This window comes from Cuculus canorus, chromosome 3, assembly GCF_017976375.1.
Source record: "Cuculus canorus isolate bCucCan1 chromosome 3, bCucCan1.pri, whole genome shotgun sequence".
Classification (NCBI taxonomy): Eukaryota; Metazoa; Chordata; class Aves; order Cuculiformes; family Cuculidae; genus Cuculus; species Cuculus canorus.
Window position 1 is genome coordinate 82,292,583 of NC_071403.1, and position 16,406 is coordinate 82,308,988.

Genomic DNA, 16,406 nt, shown 5'->3' on the forward strand with positions numbered 1-16,406 from the left:
ACACCTGCCATGATATGAGAGGTGTGCTTTACCCACAAAATGGTGTCCAAGGAGGTCTTGTGCTTCTTTCTGACAACTTTGTTTGGAATACATCCAGAATAACAACGATGATAAATCCAACTGTTGGCTTAAAACCCTAGCATTTTGCTGCTAAATCTTAGTGCCTTCTGGAATTTTGCCTCTACTTTATATAACATGAAGTAAATCATGGACTTCCAATGCGATTGTCAAGGTGGATTTGTTTCTCAGTACTTTTGATGGAATTGGTTTGTAGGTGGATCTAATTTTTAATATTATGGGATTAGGCTGCAGCTTTCCTCCCAAGCCCTGTGTATGAATGTTCAGCAAACACAGTACCAATACAGCCATGCGAGATGGCCTAAGCACAGACATGGACCCAGACTGCTGTTTCACTGATGATCTGAATCAGCCATAGTGATGTGATAACCGAGGTCTTTAAATGTCTAACTATGGGTCTGGGTGTAGGCATCCAGAGACAGTAGGAAACTTTGAGATACTACATTGGTACATGTACATCGAGCAGACATAGTACATGATGATTTGTCTGACGTAATAAATATGGTAGCTGATTTGTCCAACATAGCTGAGTTATAAGGAACATATGAATATAAACAGGAACATTACTCCCCTTTCATATGATTATTTTTTTAAATATAGTCAGCTGAATATGTAATAAAATACCCAACTTTGAAAGATTTTTTTTCTTTTCCTCATCATATCAGACTTCATTTGCTTATGTGGCTAATTGTTTTTGAAGGAATCTCCCCCCACTAAATTTGATAGGCCATTTGATGCAGATTTGCTACCTCAGAGACATATAAGAACATAAAAATAATTGATATCTTTTAACTGTTTTCTTTCTTTGTGGTATACGTTTTTGTTTCTTCTTGTGAAGAAGATTACAAAGCGAGCATTATTCCTTTCAATTCTGAAGAGTGGCAAATCCATATTAGTATGGTCTCCATGCCAGTTTTTGGTCTGCTGAGCTCAGCTGATGTTTATGAAGTGTCTATCAAACCACTTATCCAAAGAACAGAACATTCAGTATATGATGTTGCTTAAGGTCTTTGATGCCTAATCAGAGCAAGTAGTTCTAAACTGTTTCTATATTACCTTCTAAGCTCCTAATTTCTTGATAGCAATGGTTTCAATTAATCTGCAGCTATCTGTTAAAGTATCATGTGTGTCTGATTAAATATAAGCTTGTTTTCTTCTATAAGGACTGTAGTTCATTGTCCCGTCAATATACTTCATATAATGTGGGTTATGGTATGTCAGCAGAGGTTAAAATAGGCTAGAATGTCAGAATCTACCCTTGAATTCCATGTAGTTAGATTGGGATTTTGCTTCAGAGTTTTCCTCGTTCTTCTCATGCACACCCAAAATCAGTCTTGGTGCTAGCTGCTTTGGGCAGGAGGCAGCAGTAACTTGAATCCCACCGTCCTTTGGTCTCCAGGCATTGGTTTAAGCTAAAGCACTTTGGTGCTGGTGCTGCTCCATTGTCTACCCACAGTCCCACGATTACAGCTACAAAGGAGGACAAGTCTTCCCTTTATCACTGAGAAAAAAAAGGTCAGGCAGATAAATCCATTGCACCACAAGAATAATGAGACATGCTGCCTGCTATCCTAGGGAGACAGCTACACAGCAGTACCTGCAAAAACATGGTAATTGGATGGATATATTTGAGCATATGACTGCACATCTCCAGCTGCTGTTATTTTGCATTATTCTGCAGCAAAGATATGCTTTCAATTATTTCAGTTTTCCTGTTTGGACGTCTTTCAAATACTTGTAATTTACTCTTAACTTGGAATAAAAAACTAAGTTTTTCACAACCCCAGTGAATCTACAGCCAATATGTCTGAAGTCGTCATATGACTTATTGGTAGAACATTTCAAGTGTATTGCTCTGGCTTTAGATAGATTTACTGAGGATTTCTAATAACATTTTTTGGGCTCTTTATTGGATGCATTGGAGGGGCTACTTCTTCCCCACAAAAGTGCAGAGATATTTACTTATTAGAATAATAATAGCACTGTATATCCTCCTTTCACAGAACACCATTCATTAAAGGAAACAACTCAGTCTGCTGGCATCAACCTACTCTTTCCTCTCTTGTTTTCTCTAGAATAACAGCAGGATTTTTTGCATAAGTCTAGTAGTCTGCTGAAGTTTAACTTAAAGCCTGTAACTGACCAGTGATAAACTATTTGGATAGGTGAGTTACCAAAGATATGGACATCACTGTTTTGAGAATTTATATTAATGGTCAGCTCCGTTATATGCTAAGAGAGTTAAGGGAAAAAAAATCTTGCTTCAAATCACATCTGGAGGTCGTCCTGATTTGGGATTATTTTGTAGTGTTGCAGGTGTCATAATCTTTATACTCTCAACTTCTATGATCAGCAGTTCATACCTTGATTGCTCTGCCTTTAGATCCTCATGGGAAAGCATCAGTCAACATTGTCCAGCAGTTAGTTGGATCACCCCCAAAATACCACTGTCACCAAATTAATCTTCCTTCCTTCCTGTAATCCTTACAATTCAATGTTACAGCGCAGTATTGTCATTTTTCAGTGTTGTCAAGATCTTTAAGCTTTATACTTAGCACACTGCCATGCAGAACTGGAAACATGATTTGCTTATATTTTAGTCTTTTATACAAATTAAAAATAGATTATGATGTGTGAAGTTTTTCCTAGCGAGTACACAAAGATTTTTTGGCAGTGAGCTCTATGGAGTATAAGAGCAGCAATGTGACTGTATGGGTATGTGTGCTTTGAAATACCGCTTGACAACCACTTACAAGAGTGCTGTTCAGTCATTCATTAAATCCCATCCTGCTCCTCAGAGCAGGAATAATTCTTGTCTTACACAAGTGGAAACTAAAGAAAATTAAATGAGCTTCCTAAGGCCAAAAGAAGAGGTATTAGATTGAAAGCTCTGTGTTAAGGGCATGAAGTTCAGCCAGAGCACTTGAGTTTGTCCTCAATTATTTCACTTTCTTGTTATCTGCTTCATTGCAGTCAGTGCCAGGCTTTAGATTCATTGATATTGTGTCATACAGATGGTGGCCAGCACAGACAGAGATCAGGTCCTGGGTGCTTTGAGAGTTATAATCAGTCTAAAATGAAAATCAAATTTAATCATATAATAAATTACATCAACTCCTAGAACATTAGCAGGACTGAGAAACAGTTATTATTTGAGTTATTATCTGCTTCTCAGGATATTCCTTCTGTAAAGAGACAACAAATAGATCTAAACATATGGGTTTTAGACACAAGTTTCTGAATAGAAGCTCCAGGGTAGCCATAAATGTTTTATGTGTCCTCACATGAGAAATGCTATAGAAAGTCCAAACATATAGTCCATATATACAACATCCATTTGGGTAGGCATGTCTAGGAATATCAGCTTCACGTACTCTGCTGCACAGCTGCTGATTCTTGTTAGAGAATGACCTTTTTTACTGACTGGAGGTGTTTAGTTAATGAGCTTTGGCCTGAAGGTGGGACTGTAAAAGTGGCTCTAAGCTAGGAGTTTTGACTGGACAAAATCATGTGGCCTTCTGTGCCTTAAGTGGTGCATTTGTGAAATGAAGAATCGCGGTTTATAATCACACTGGAATTTGAAATCTGGTTAACTGGAAGCACTACAGCATTTTCAGGTCCTTGGATGGCAGCCACTGCAGTTACAAAAATGTAAAATATTATTGGAATAGGTAATAGTTGTCCTTCCTTCCTTAGAAATTGCCCCACTTAAAATTTCAGTTCCTGTCCCTTCCCAAAAGTTCTTTTTAATCTTGCTTTTTTTTTCGTTTTTTTTGGTTTTTGTTTTTTTTAAGCTATGACTCAGTTCCCCTGCCACCTCCTTTTCTACGTTGAATCCAAGGTTGTCCCTTTCTTTGCCCTACATGGTCTGAAGCAGTGGATATGATATATTCTTGTTTACAGCACACTAAAGCAGAATATTTCTGAGATGTTTACAGGTACTTCCTGCCCCAGAGGAAGAATATAGGATTTCCATCCTCCTCAGCAGCAATGCCTTGGCCTCGCTGGAGCCAAGGAACTCAAGCTGTGTGATCTCTCCCTTCCTGTTTCTTTTGCTTGACGCAACGTGGTAGATTTGTTTGATGTCTAGAGCAAAGGATACAGAAACTCCAACTTGCTAAATTCACCACTTATTTCCTTTATTATGTTCCCTACTAGGAAGATGTGAGTATTAATCTGGGGTCCAATATACAATTTAAATACTTGCAGCTTTTTCTCTTTCATATTAAGAAAGCTGAATTATCTCTCTGAAAGCTGTCTTTTTTCACTTTATGCTTTTATGCCAGTTTAGGATGACTAAATATTTTCAAACACTTTTGCATATCTTCATACAGGGTGCCTTTCCTTGAACCCTTTCACAGGTGAGCACTAGGTGGAAATGACACCTGAAAAATATTTATTTCACCTTATATTTAAGGTTTACTTTCGTTTTAATTTACTTCCTGACAGAAGAAGAGTTATCTCTCCATACTTTCTAGCAGATTCTTTGAGCCCTTCTCAGACTCTGAACTATTCTGTCTTTGTCTACCATTGCTGTGGAGTGCTCTGGGCCCTTATTCCTCACTGCACAATTCCCTATTCTAGTTAACACTGAATTTGACTGATCCTGCCTCACCTGTCAAATTCTGCATCTCTGTCAAAAAGCCCACAGATGCAAGTAGCAGGCTGTGGCTTTCTCATTACTGACACTCTCTGTCAAAATGTTCCATGCCAACGGCAAATATTTTCTTTATCACTGATGTGATTGTTTGCCGTCTATGGCCACAGTCACCATTGTGAAAACTCAATATTATTCTTGCCTTAAACAGAAGGTTAAGACTTCAGGTTAAGAATAGGCAATAGGGTAGATGCATGAAACTGAAGAATCAGTGTATGAGTTAGCCGACAAATTTTTAACCCTGTCCTTCAACAACCATCTACGAAATTGAAACCTATTTTTTTCTTGATATTTGATATTTTTGTACACATAACAAAAAAAGATCAATTGAAAACTCCATATCATAGAATCATAGAATCACAAGGTTGGAAAGGACCCACTGGATCATCGAGTCCAAACATTCCTAACATTCCCTAAACCATGCCCCTCAGCACCTCATCCACCCGTCCCTTAAACACCTCCAGAGAAGGTGACTCAACCATCTCCCTCGGCAGCCTGTTCCAGTATCTCCAGGTTTCTCCTCTCAGAGCCGCAATGCTCCTGCCTTCAGGATCAACATGTCAGGGAAGTTCCTAAATCCAGGTGGTACAAAATGGACCACTACAAATGTGAAAACTCTGCTCATATCTTTGCAGCAATATCTACATTAGCTTTAGCAATGGGATGCTTCAGACTAGTATTGCCAATATAAATATAGCATATTCATACATCGTGACTGTGTGTGGTATAGAAACTGTATACAGCACAGCTTTTTGGAAGAAGGGTTTGCCTTGTTGCATCCCTCCAACATGGCATTTGCTTTCATTTATTGCAAGAGTAATATAATAGCTGACTTGTTTGTCTGACTGCCTCAACAGTAACTTACCTTATGGCAAGTTTGAGTCAAGTCTTTAAATAATGTTTCCATTATACTTAAGGAATCTAAATAGAGTCCTGAAACATTTTGTGCTGCATGTTTTCTGATTGTTTTCTTTCTTATCTCAAGTGTAAAATAGATTGTTTTAACATTTCCAGAAAGTCTTTCTAAAGCCAGACAGAAAAATAATAGAAAATATTGGATACTTTTTCTTGGACAGAGATCTAGTGCATGAGCTTGAATACTTATATGGGTGTGATTTTGGTCCAGATTCTTTTGGCCCTAATACTGAAATAATTTGGATTGTTCTACTTAAATGTTCTAAATGATGCATCCTTTTCTTTAAATTTGAGTTTTCATGCCTTTTTTGTTTTGATAGATCTGACCTTCTATCGAGATTGGTTGATGTTACATATTGATACTAAAGGAGACATTTTGGGCATATTTTGCATGCTGCTAGGAAGAAATTAATAGTGATTATAGCTGATGTAAAGAAATTAGTAGGGCCCTTATCTTGCTGCCTGTAATCCTGCTTACTGTTTGTCATACCATAGTGCTGTAGAGTACATATTGTGAGTTGTTTAACCCGCTGTAAGGTTTTATTTCTATCACCTTCCTTAATTGTGTGCACAGTGTCTTTATAGAGATATAAGGAGGAGGGAGTCTGGATAACTTAAAAAGAAGAGCTAATTTGGAAGCTATTGACTTTTTTTTTTTTACCGAGCCTTGCATCAGGCCTTCTAGTACTGTCCAGTTTCTGTGTGTGATGAAAACAAAGCATCCTTGATAAGCAGAGGTTTAAGTCCTAAGATTTTGCTGCTGCGGAAGAAAGGTCTCATTGCAAAGTCTTTTCAGTACTTGGCTTAGTAGAGTTCAGCTGAATTTTGGAACAGCGCTTATGTGAACCATGATATTCTGTTAGACTTTGGCACAGCTTCCATTTTGGAAACTTAAAGGGGAAGATGACATTGACAGAATATAGGCCTTGGCATGGACTATGCAGAGTAAAGTGTAGATATCTCAAAGGTAATCCTTATTGTAGGAGTGTTTCAATACAAGAGAAAAAGAAGATACATTTTGGAGTCTAAGACAAACTACAAGATCCTTTTTTGATCTTTTAGAGGATTATGGAGGGGATGGCTCTCAGTGCAGCATGGTGTCTTACAGAAATATTCATATAGTGAGATAAATTTAAATGGTCCCAAATCTTTCAGGTTAGTGCCTAGGGCCTGTATGCATCACAATCAATAATTGCCAGGACAACAGAATGTTGTTATAATTTAGGTAAAGAGCCATAGCCATGATAATATAGTATTAACTGCTAGCAAAGAATGTTAACTTGTATAACTTTCTCCCCCACTGCCAACTGTGGGATGTGATTTGGCTCAGTGATACCTAACTGTAGACCACAAAGAGATGGTCCATGCATAATAATATTTAATAAGAGAGGCAGGTGAAGGCAGTAGAAACAGCAGATGTGAAGAGGAGCCTCGTGGAATAGTGAGATAGAACAGATCTCTGTAACAGGTGACTTAAACATACTCTGAGTACATACCAAGTACCTGCATTTGTGTTTGGTTGATACGGTATCATCAAAGACTGTCATATGCCTTAGGTGACAGATAATAATTTTTATATGTTTTCACATTCTTTGTGGCCAGAAAACATTTCAGAATGGCTTCTTTGGAAGATTTCTTTACTGCATCAATAGACACAAAAATCAGCTTTCCATCACAAATGAGAAAATACCTCATAAATATCTTTAATTCTTCAGTTAAAACTAGAGCCTTTATACTGTTGCTCCCAATAATTTCCTACAAAGTGAGTAAGCTATTGGCATTGTAATTCTCCGTCTGTTTCTACATGCAAATGCAGTGGTTTCAGAATTCATGACAGGCTGGACCTGCTTTAAATTCTTCTCACAAATGCCTGAGTGGTGTCATAAAAATGATGTGAAGGGAAAAAAAAAAAGCTTCTTTTTTTCACACTGATATAGAATAATGCACTGTAAGTTAAACCATTTGGACAGATTCTGAGGTTCAAAAATGACCTTTATGGTCACAGTGCCATAGATCATAGGTCACATGCTATAGACCGTAGCATTTCACCTATGATTTTCATATTGAGTCTGAAAACTAGGAAAATACATATTTAAAGGAAAATGAACTCTAGTTTTAAAATGTATCAGTGCAGATCTTGTAAAAGAGATCTCTTGAGTAAGCTTGTATCAAAAAGTATAGACTGAATGATTTGGTATACTTCATGCAAATTTTAGTCATATGAAATTTTAAATAACTCATTTTTAGTTGCAATTTGTGCTACATAGTAAAAGGGCAACATAAAATCAGGACACGGAAGGAAAGATTTAAAAGCATAAAGCCTTGAGCTTCAAAATATATTACACAGATCTGTATCACAAACATCTGAAGTAGGAATGAGGGGATACTGAGAAGGAATCAGCATCCCCTTTATCAAGATAAAAATTACTCTGAACCAAGGGAGATAAGAAGGTATGGTTAAAAATTCAGAAAGACGCAATCTTTCCTTAAGTAATGTAACAAGGATCCAGCTGTGGGTATATCTTTGCCAAAAGTCCTGAGGAAATTGGCATCTGTAATATTGTGTCAGAAAATTTTTGGTGGGCTTGTATTCTGGAGGCATAATGCCAAAAAACATAAGTTACTGAGAGATTTTTTTTGATTACTGAGGATTTCCAAACCTGTAGATTTACCATCTTCTGATCAGGTCTGAGAATGGCATTGTCAGTGACACTCTGGTTAGACAAATGTTCACATTTGTCATCCTTTCACATTGTGAATTGTACCACTGCACTTCACAGATAGAGGATCCACCTTCTGCCTATGCATGTGAAAGGCTCATTGAATGAAGTGGAAATTACATCCCCAAAACCATATAAAGTGTCTGGCTGTGGGTGTTATATTTTATCAGCCATTCTTTGATATTCAGCCATTTCTGGAGTAAGATGAGGCTTTCAGTTCCTCCTCACTGCACCACAAAGCATATTTGGAGGAAGACGGAAGCGGACAGGCAACAATCCACTCATTAGTGGCTTCCAGCTGAAGGGTTAACTTCAGCTTAATTGTTTTTCTTACAGTTCCTTTTGGGTGAATCAGCAGAGGAAACAGGGGAGAGAAAATGTGCATAAGAAGACGTAACCCAATGTGACATTCTAATATTCTCTTTGCTTACTAAAAATGCCACTGAATTTTGAATGTCTCAGATAGGGAAACAGAACAGCAAACACTATCTCCTCTCCAGTGACAATATTCTCAGGTGTCGCTGGTGATTATCAAGCATGATTTCTCAAGTCATTCAGTTCATATGGCTTTTAGATGTGTGGGTGAATTCCTAGTCCTTTAGAAGTCACTAAAACCTTTGTCCTGAGCTGATGCTCTTATCAGAAATGGTTAACTGTGCTGTAGGTCTCATTCTTTAATTTTATACTGGATTGTTCAATTTCTGTGATTTCATGGCTCGATAATGTATACTTGAACAATGATAGATTTGAGTTCAGTTGCAGTATGTTTTACATTTCCCAGTTTTAATTTTTAATACATAAAAAAGTCCTTCTTGAAATGTAAATCTACCATTTAGAATGGAGTTTTACTTAAATTTTATTTGAAAATTATAAATAAATTTATTAGCAGAAACATAGAAAAAGTAGTATATTCTAATCCAAAGGCTAATGATGCTACAGCTCCCTGTTTCCTATGAAATTAGCAGAGAAGAACATAAAATAAAATATCCTCCCCCAAGCTCCCCCCCCAAAAACCAGAATATATTTTTCTCCCTGGAAGGATGTGCACATTTCTGAGGAAAGTTGGTCAATGCTAGCTTTTGTATAATCTCTACTGATCCATCCAGTATGCAATAAGCCTTTTAGATGGAGCGCTTAATTTCTGCTCAGATTTCTTTGTGGTAGACACTGCTGTTTTTAAAAGATTGCCCATCACACAGTCAATGCTTGCATGAGCCTAGCATTACTCTCAAAGTACTTTATTCAGAAGATTGCCCAACTTCTTCTAACTCTCTGCACAGTCAACATAGCAGGACAATTTGGCAGTCCTGAAAAAGGGCAGTGAGCCTGAGTGGGGAAACTTCCTGCTTCGCACTGCCAACCTAATCTAGTTGCGGGTTATGGCTCTGAACTCTGGTAATTTTTTTCCCATCCTTGCCTATGTCGGGCAAAAGCAGGGTCTGGTCTAGCATATCATTGAGTAACAGACCTTCTAAGAGAAATAATCACCAGCATGTTGGAGTCTTGTGGTAGGTCAGTGTACAGTAATCAGGAGAGAATTTTCTTTTGACTCTCAGCCTTGGTCAGCGTGTGGGTGGCAGGGTGACACTGAATGAGGGAATCTAGTAGCAAGATTCTCTTTGCTTTTGCTAAGCAAACTGCCACTCTTCTGCAATGGAGGACCTGGCTCTTACGCTGGAGAGAGCTATGAATCTTATTGACCTATTCATCACTGTAATCCCTTCTGGTCGATTCTTACAGGCTAAGTATAAGCTGTTTAAATACATGCTGTGTAATTACACGTCATGTTATGAAAGAAAGAAAGGAATAAGACTCCTTTTTTCCCCTCTCTATTTTAAAAGTTGTGAAGGTTTTTTGAATTTAATAGCAAGATATTTTTTTCTCCTTTCCTTGCTTAGACTGTTCCATTATGTCCTAGTGAAGATTTTTGTGTCTAAACATCTTTATATTAATAAAAAAGCTTTCCCCGTTTAGGCCTCTTGGGAACTTCAAGGCATTTTCTCATGAATTTTTGTGTCATGACATTTGACAACATAAAAAATTTTTCTTAAAAAAAAGAAGCCATGTGTTCCTTGGGTTCACCCATGATGGCTGGTTGCCATACTTGTTTACTGGCCTGGAAAGCTGTTTGAAGGACATGACAAGATCATAGAAATTCCCTTTCTGTCAGGCTTCTTCTGGGAAGAAGTTATTTCTGAACTAAATCCTTGGAATAAACTAAAAAAGAATTGTTTCAGAGATCCACCCTTTTAAATGGAACTAAGCCATTTTTTCTTTTCTTGGGAAATAGAAGTGACAATCCTCTAATATCTCCATCTTCATTGTAAATACACTCGATAGAAGTCTTTTCTATATCTGGTCTAAAGCTGTTACTGATTTGTACTCTTCTTCCTCCATTTGTGAGCAAGCCTTTTATAGTTCTGTAAGAATTCGAGAAAATACTAGGGTTTTCCCAAACAGTGTCATGAGAAGATATTTAGACCTTAATTAACCTCACATTACACAACTGTTAATTGGGAATGGTCATCAGCAGACAGCTCTCTATGGGATGTTCAATCTCCACTTCTCATAGCAGCACATATAAACTTTGTGAGATGGTTCATGGAAATGGTCCATTTAAAGATTTTGGCAGTTCCCAAGCAGTTGCTGGGCTAGGAAGAACTATAGCTGATTATCAACATCAAGTGTTTAAGCAAACATGCCTGCAACGTCTATTTGTGAAAAGAATAACTGCATTCTTACAGAACCAAATTCTGGGAACGAGTACAGATTTAAACGTTCTATAGCAACATGTCCCTGAACGTCAGACACAGGACATTTCTGGAGTTCGTTAGGCAGAAATATTAAATCTATTTCTTGTGTACTATTGGTACCAAACTCCTAGTACAGGCTACTGTAGCTGTATGGTTGAAAGTACCAAGATGATAATCTGAAGGAGAGAAAAGTCCTTACTGTCAAGCTGCAGAGAGGTATAGCCGGTTATGCTGGTGCTACAGATTTAACAGAATGAGTCTGACAAAACAGACTTTTCTAATGAGGTAAGTATAAAGGGTCAGTTTTTGATCTAGACAAGATTTACATGAAAATGAAGCTTGGTTATTTTACAACCATTTGAAGCTACTATGTCTGCCATGATCAGATCCCAGCTTGAAGTTTCCTTGTAAGACTTAATGCAATCTTCAGTTTTGCAGAGTTTCCATGGTCCAGTAAAATACTGGAAGAATAGCGAATGACAAAGCTTCCAGAAACTGTGTATGTGGAGAGTAAGTTTTGGCATAAATTCTCTCCTGATTTCACTTCAGATTTCGAGATTTACTTGTCTGTCAGCAGCTATTCTCACAACTGCTACTGTGACTATTCTTTGGGTGCTTTCAGACTCTCTGTGATACCACAGTAGCCGGCGTGTAGTATTGTGAAACATAACCATACCAACTTCTGCACAGGCTTATTGCCTATGGTCTTATTGGAGGAATCAACTTCAGTCTATTCATATTCAAGTGGACTTTGGCTCCTTAGGATTCCTTAATGTAAATACAGTGGTAATTTACACTTATTTTACTTTCTCTTTATTTTGCCAGTGATGTAAAACATAAATGGGAATCAGATCCGCAGTAACTGAAAATTAGAAACAAAGACAAAGTAATTTTTCTAAATCTCAATTATATTTTTCTGTCTTACTGCAAAAGGTAGTCTTTGATAGCTGTTCAGGTTCTGTTTAATTACTTGCCCCACTAGTTTAGAATAATGAAGTAGAATAAAATAAACAATGAAAAATTAATATGAAAAAAAATATGATATTTCCATGTCTTGTTAAATGAAAAGAAAGAGAAAAACAAGGAGTGGTGGCCTGAGGGATCAGACTTCAAAACCAACTTCTGATATGTGACACAACCGTACCTAAGCGTATTTAGGTCTGCTGCTGCTAGTAGCATCAAAATTGTTAAAACAGGTTTAAGGGTGTAACCTGTTGTTACTATAGAAGTAACAGTAAACAAGTAATTAAAATGCACGACTTTCTTAGGGGAATGGAAAACATTGCAAGATACGTATGTAAGCCATTCTTCTTAAGTGTAATAGTCGTATTTAAAACAGGATTTGCATTTAAAATTCATCAGTCTTATCTAATAAAATGAGTGAGCTTTGCTATTGATAGCCTAGTTTATTCCTTAGACTTTAGTGATAGAAACCACATGAAACTAGGCAAAATATTCTTCACTAGACATAAGTCCATCCGCGGTTGGAAGTTGAAAAGAATAGTCTACAAGCAAGGAAAAGAAGAAAGCTAGCCAGGACATCAACAGGTAGAACACATCTCCACAGTGAATTTTTCAGATGTCAAACCCCTTCCATTCCTAGGGAGGAGTTTGAACAATAATATCAGTACGTACTACTCTTTGGCATTATGGCCATAAACTCTGGGGGATGATTACGTGTAAAGGGTTTAACGTAAACCTGCTGTATGATGATACATAGGAGGGGAGGTCTGTACACATTAACATCAGTTTACTTCCACCTCATTGTTTCCTCTGAATGTTTATTTCCATCGAAGAAATTATTTGAGACCTTTCGACTGAAACATGGGCATACGTAGGTCTTTTCTCTCAAGCTTAGATTACATATCCAGGACATTTCATACAAGCATGGTCTGGAATTTGTCATCAATTTCAACAAGTACAGGATAAAATTGCACAAAATTAGGTTTCTTTTAATACATTATAGAATCATAGAATGGTTTGGGTTGGGAAGGGCCTTACAGATCATCTAGTTCCAATCCCCCTGCCATGGGCAGGGACATCTCCCAACTAGATTAGGCTGCCCAAGGCCCCATCCAACCTGGCCTTGAACAACCCCAGGGATGGGGCACTCAAAACTTCCCTTGGCAACTTGTACCAGTGCCTCACCACTCTCGTTGTGAAGAATTTCTTCCTAACACCTACTCTAAATCTTCATCTCTCCACTTTATAGACATTCCCCCTTGTCCTATCACTACATGCCCTTGTGAAAAGTCCCTCCCCAGCTTTCTTGTATCCCCCTTCAGGCACTGGAAGGCCATTACAAGGTTTCTGTGGAGCCTTCTCCAGGCTGAACGGCCCAATCTCTCTGAGTGTGTCCTCATAGCAGAGGTGCTCCAACTCCCTGACCATCTTTGTGGCCCTCCTTTGGACCCGTTCCAACAGTTCCATATCCTTCTTATATTGAGGATTCCAGAACTGGACACAATTGAACTTGATCTTGCATTCTCTCTCAGTTACTCTTGGTTAACTGTTGGTTGTCTTCTATTATTTATGTTAAAATGACAAAATAAGAGGAAACAGATATTAACATTAATAGATGATGTAAAAGGCAGGTTGCAGAGGATGGAGGAGGTAGGAGGAAGGCAATCACATTGAAATGCAGTGAACTGAAAAAAGAAATTATTTCAATACAGTGCACAGTAAATTTGTGATTCTCTTATGTTTCTGTGGCCAAAGATTCAGTAGGATTCGATTTCTAAAGCTAATGACAGTGTTCACAATTACAAAAGCAGGGATAAAAGAAAATCATGTTTATAAAGTTAGGGTACAAGCCAAATGGATTTTGGGGCAGCGTAAGGAGGAATGTGGCTCCCTCAATGATTTTTCTGTATTTATCTCCTCTGGAATATCTTCCACCTTCCTCAGAAGTGCTTGTATTGGTTGTGGTGTGATTGTACCACATTGATCACTGGTCCAGTCTTGCATCCTGTAATTGTCTGTTGACGTAAAACCACTACTTAAGGTTTGGTTTCAGCTTTAATGATTTGGAACTAAGCTGCTATTTTGGGTTTATAATTAAAGATTATGAATAAATCAATTTATTCTGTCTGCTTAACTTAATCTGTTAGACTGCCTATTATTAGGCATTCTGGAAACATAGAAATGGCAATACCCATACATTTACCTATTCTTCTGGACAGCAGTCCCTTTCAGATTCATAATCATATCTTAATACCAGACACACTAATTTATGGAGGGCAAAGGAGAATACTGGTTCTCTCTAGCACACAGAGTTCATTTTACTACATGTACAGTCTGTATCCATCCAGGAAACAATTGTGGAACATGGAACTGTCCTAAGCAAACCAGGAGATCTGGTCATATTAAACTCTAATGCTGAAATTTTCCACTGTAACTTAATTCCATTTTGTCTTGCCAGAAGTTTCAATCATAGGTTGACTGTTTTCATGCATTTATTCTGCAATGCTCTTGACCTAGTAAAGAGTAATTTTAAAATACATGAATATGAAAGAGCCAGAGGATTTTTAAACTGAAGTAATATTTGTTAAAAAAATTTGCATACTCCGTCCAGGGATTTCAAGCCATTTTACAGTCATGATTGAGCTCTGCTTGACAACAAATTGATGGAGTGGGAAAATCATTGTAAAGATCGACTGCAGTGTTTAGCTGCAGTGTGAAAATAAATGTCCCTTTACTTCACGGTAAAGGCAGATAAATAACCTTTTTATATTTGCAGAATAATTTTTTAAATCCCTCCTCTTGGTAGCCAGCATGAGGTCAAAATCAGGTTTCCAATCAGTTAGTGCTTGGTCAAAGAAGTGCAGGGAGTTAATTTAGCTAAAAGAAGTCTGGGTAAATCTATAGGAAGGAAGTCTGCAGACAGGAAGGAGGGGTGTGGATGGGAAAAGCTTGCCCCGTGCTGGGCTGCATTGAATGTGGTCTCAAATCACAGCACATGGATAAGAAAGAATTTAGAAATTAATGTACAATCTTGAGAATTTAATTCTCTATCAAGCGACCTTAAAGTCTGGCAGCTGTTCTGGAGCTGATAAGGAGAGGACCCGCTGAAACGTTCCCATGGACTGAACTCGTCCCTGGCTGGCATTACAGTGAGTTAGAGAGCATGAATCAGAATCTAATTCTGTCAGACAGTGATGAGGCCTGAGAAGCACTGGCCTGCATGTTAACCGAACAATATGCTCTGTTGAGTTATGAGAATTGTAGAGTCCCTTTTTTCTTTTTTTTTTTTTTTTCTTCTTCAGCCTGTTTTTCCCACACTGCCTCCTGTCCTTTCCATTACAAAGCACGCAGGGCATAAATACATACGTGCTCTTTAGCTCATGTACATAGCATATCAGAATGTGTTTTAGAATGACTTAGCATAACAGTGTTATCACACAAAGTAGAAGCAGCCCAATACCACATAACATATTGACTGTGTTTTTGACAGTCAGGCTCCAAGTATAATAAGATTGTATGTCTTGTTTAGTGAGTGAGCGAATCTTAAAAAGCTCAGCTTGGAAAAAGGGCGAGTTAAAAGTGAATCTCCTCCCTCCTTCCCCTTCCCTTTAATTTTTCAATCTTCTCAGGTTCATTGTCTCCATGCAAGCCAGCCTTTTATCATGTGTGACAAAGTAAACATCTGTGTGGTGACAGTGAGAAAAAATGCTGTGGGATAAATCATTTGGTTTACTTTAACTTCACAGAAACTAAACTATTTGAAATTGAAAATGTTCAATTTACTCTGCCTGAAGCCAAATGCCAGAGACACGTTAAAACATCTGTTTGCATTTATAATGCGATTGACTTTGCCAATGATAAAATGGGGTTTAATATTATAATTTGAATGCCCAAAGAGGTGATATTAAATAGTTCATTATTTTTGCCCCAGGTCACTAATCATTTGACCCCTAATTTGAAGCTCCCTGAAGTCAAAGATATCTTCTTGCTGTCAGGCTTTGGGTGAAGCATGTTTCTTCCTGGCGGCTACACGAATTTGCTTGAACACATCATTGTTAACACAGCAGTTCTGCTGGGTAAGGATTCAAGCTAAACAGAATTTCTGGTGAGGTTTCAACATTATTGTCTTACTCTGTTTTAAATGAATCAAAATACACAAAGTAGAAGATGCAACGTTATTTCACTTTATGTAAAAATACTAAGATGTGGAATTCCATTTTAGCTTGCTTCGAAGTTGGATCAGGCTCAGTAATGCATTTGAAAACATCAATACATTTGTGTGACATCAAATCTGTACTTGAACTTTGGTGACATCTGTTG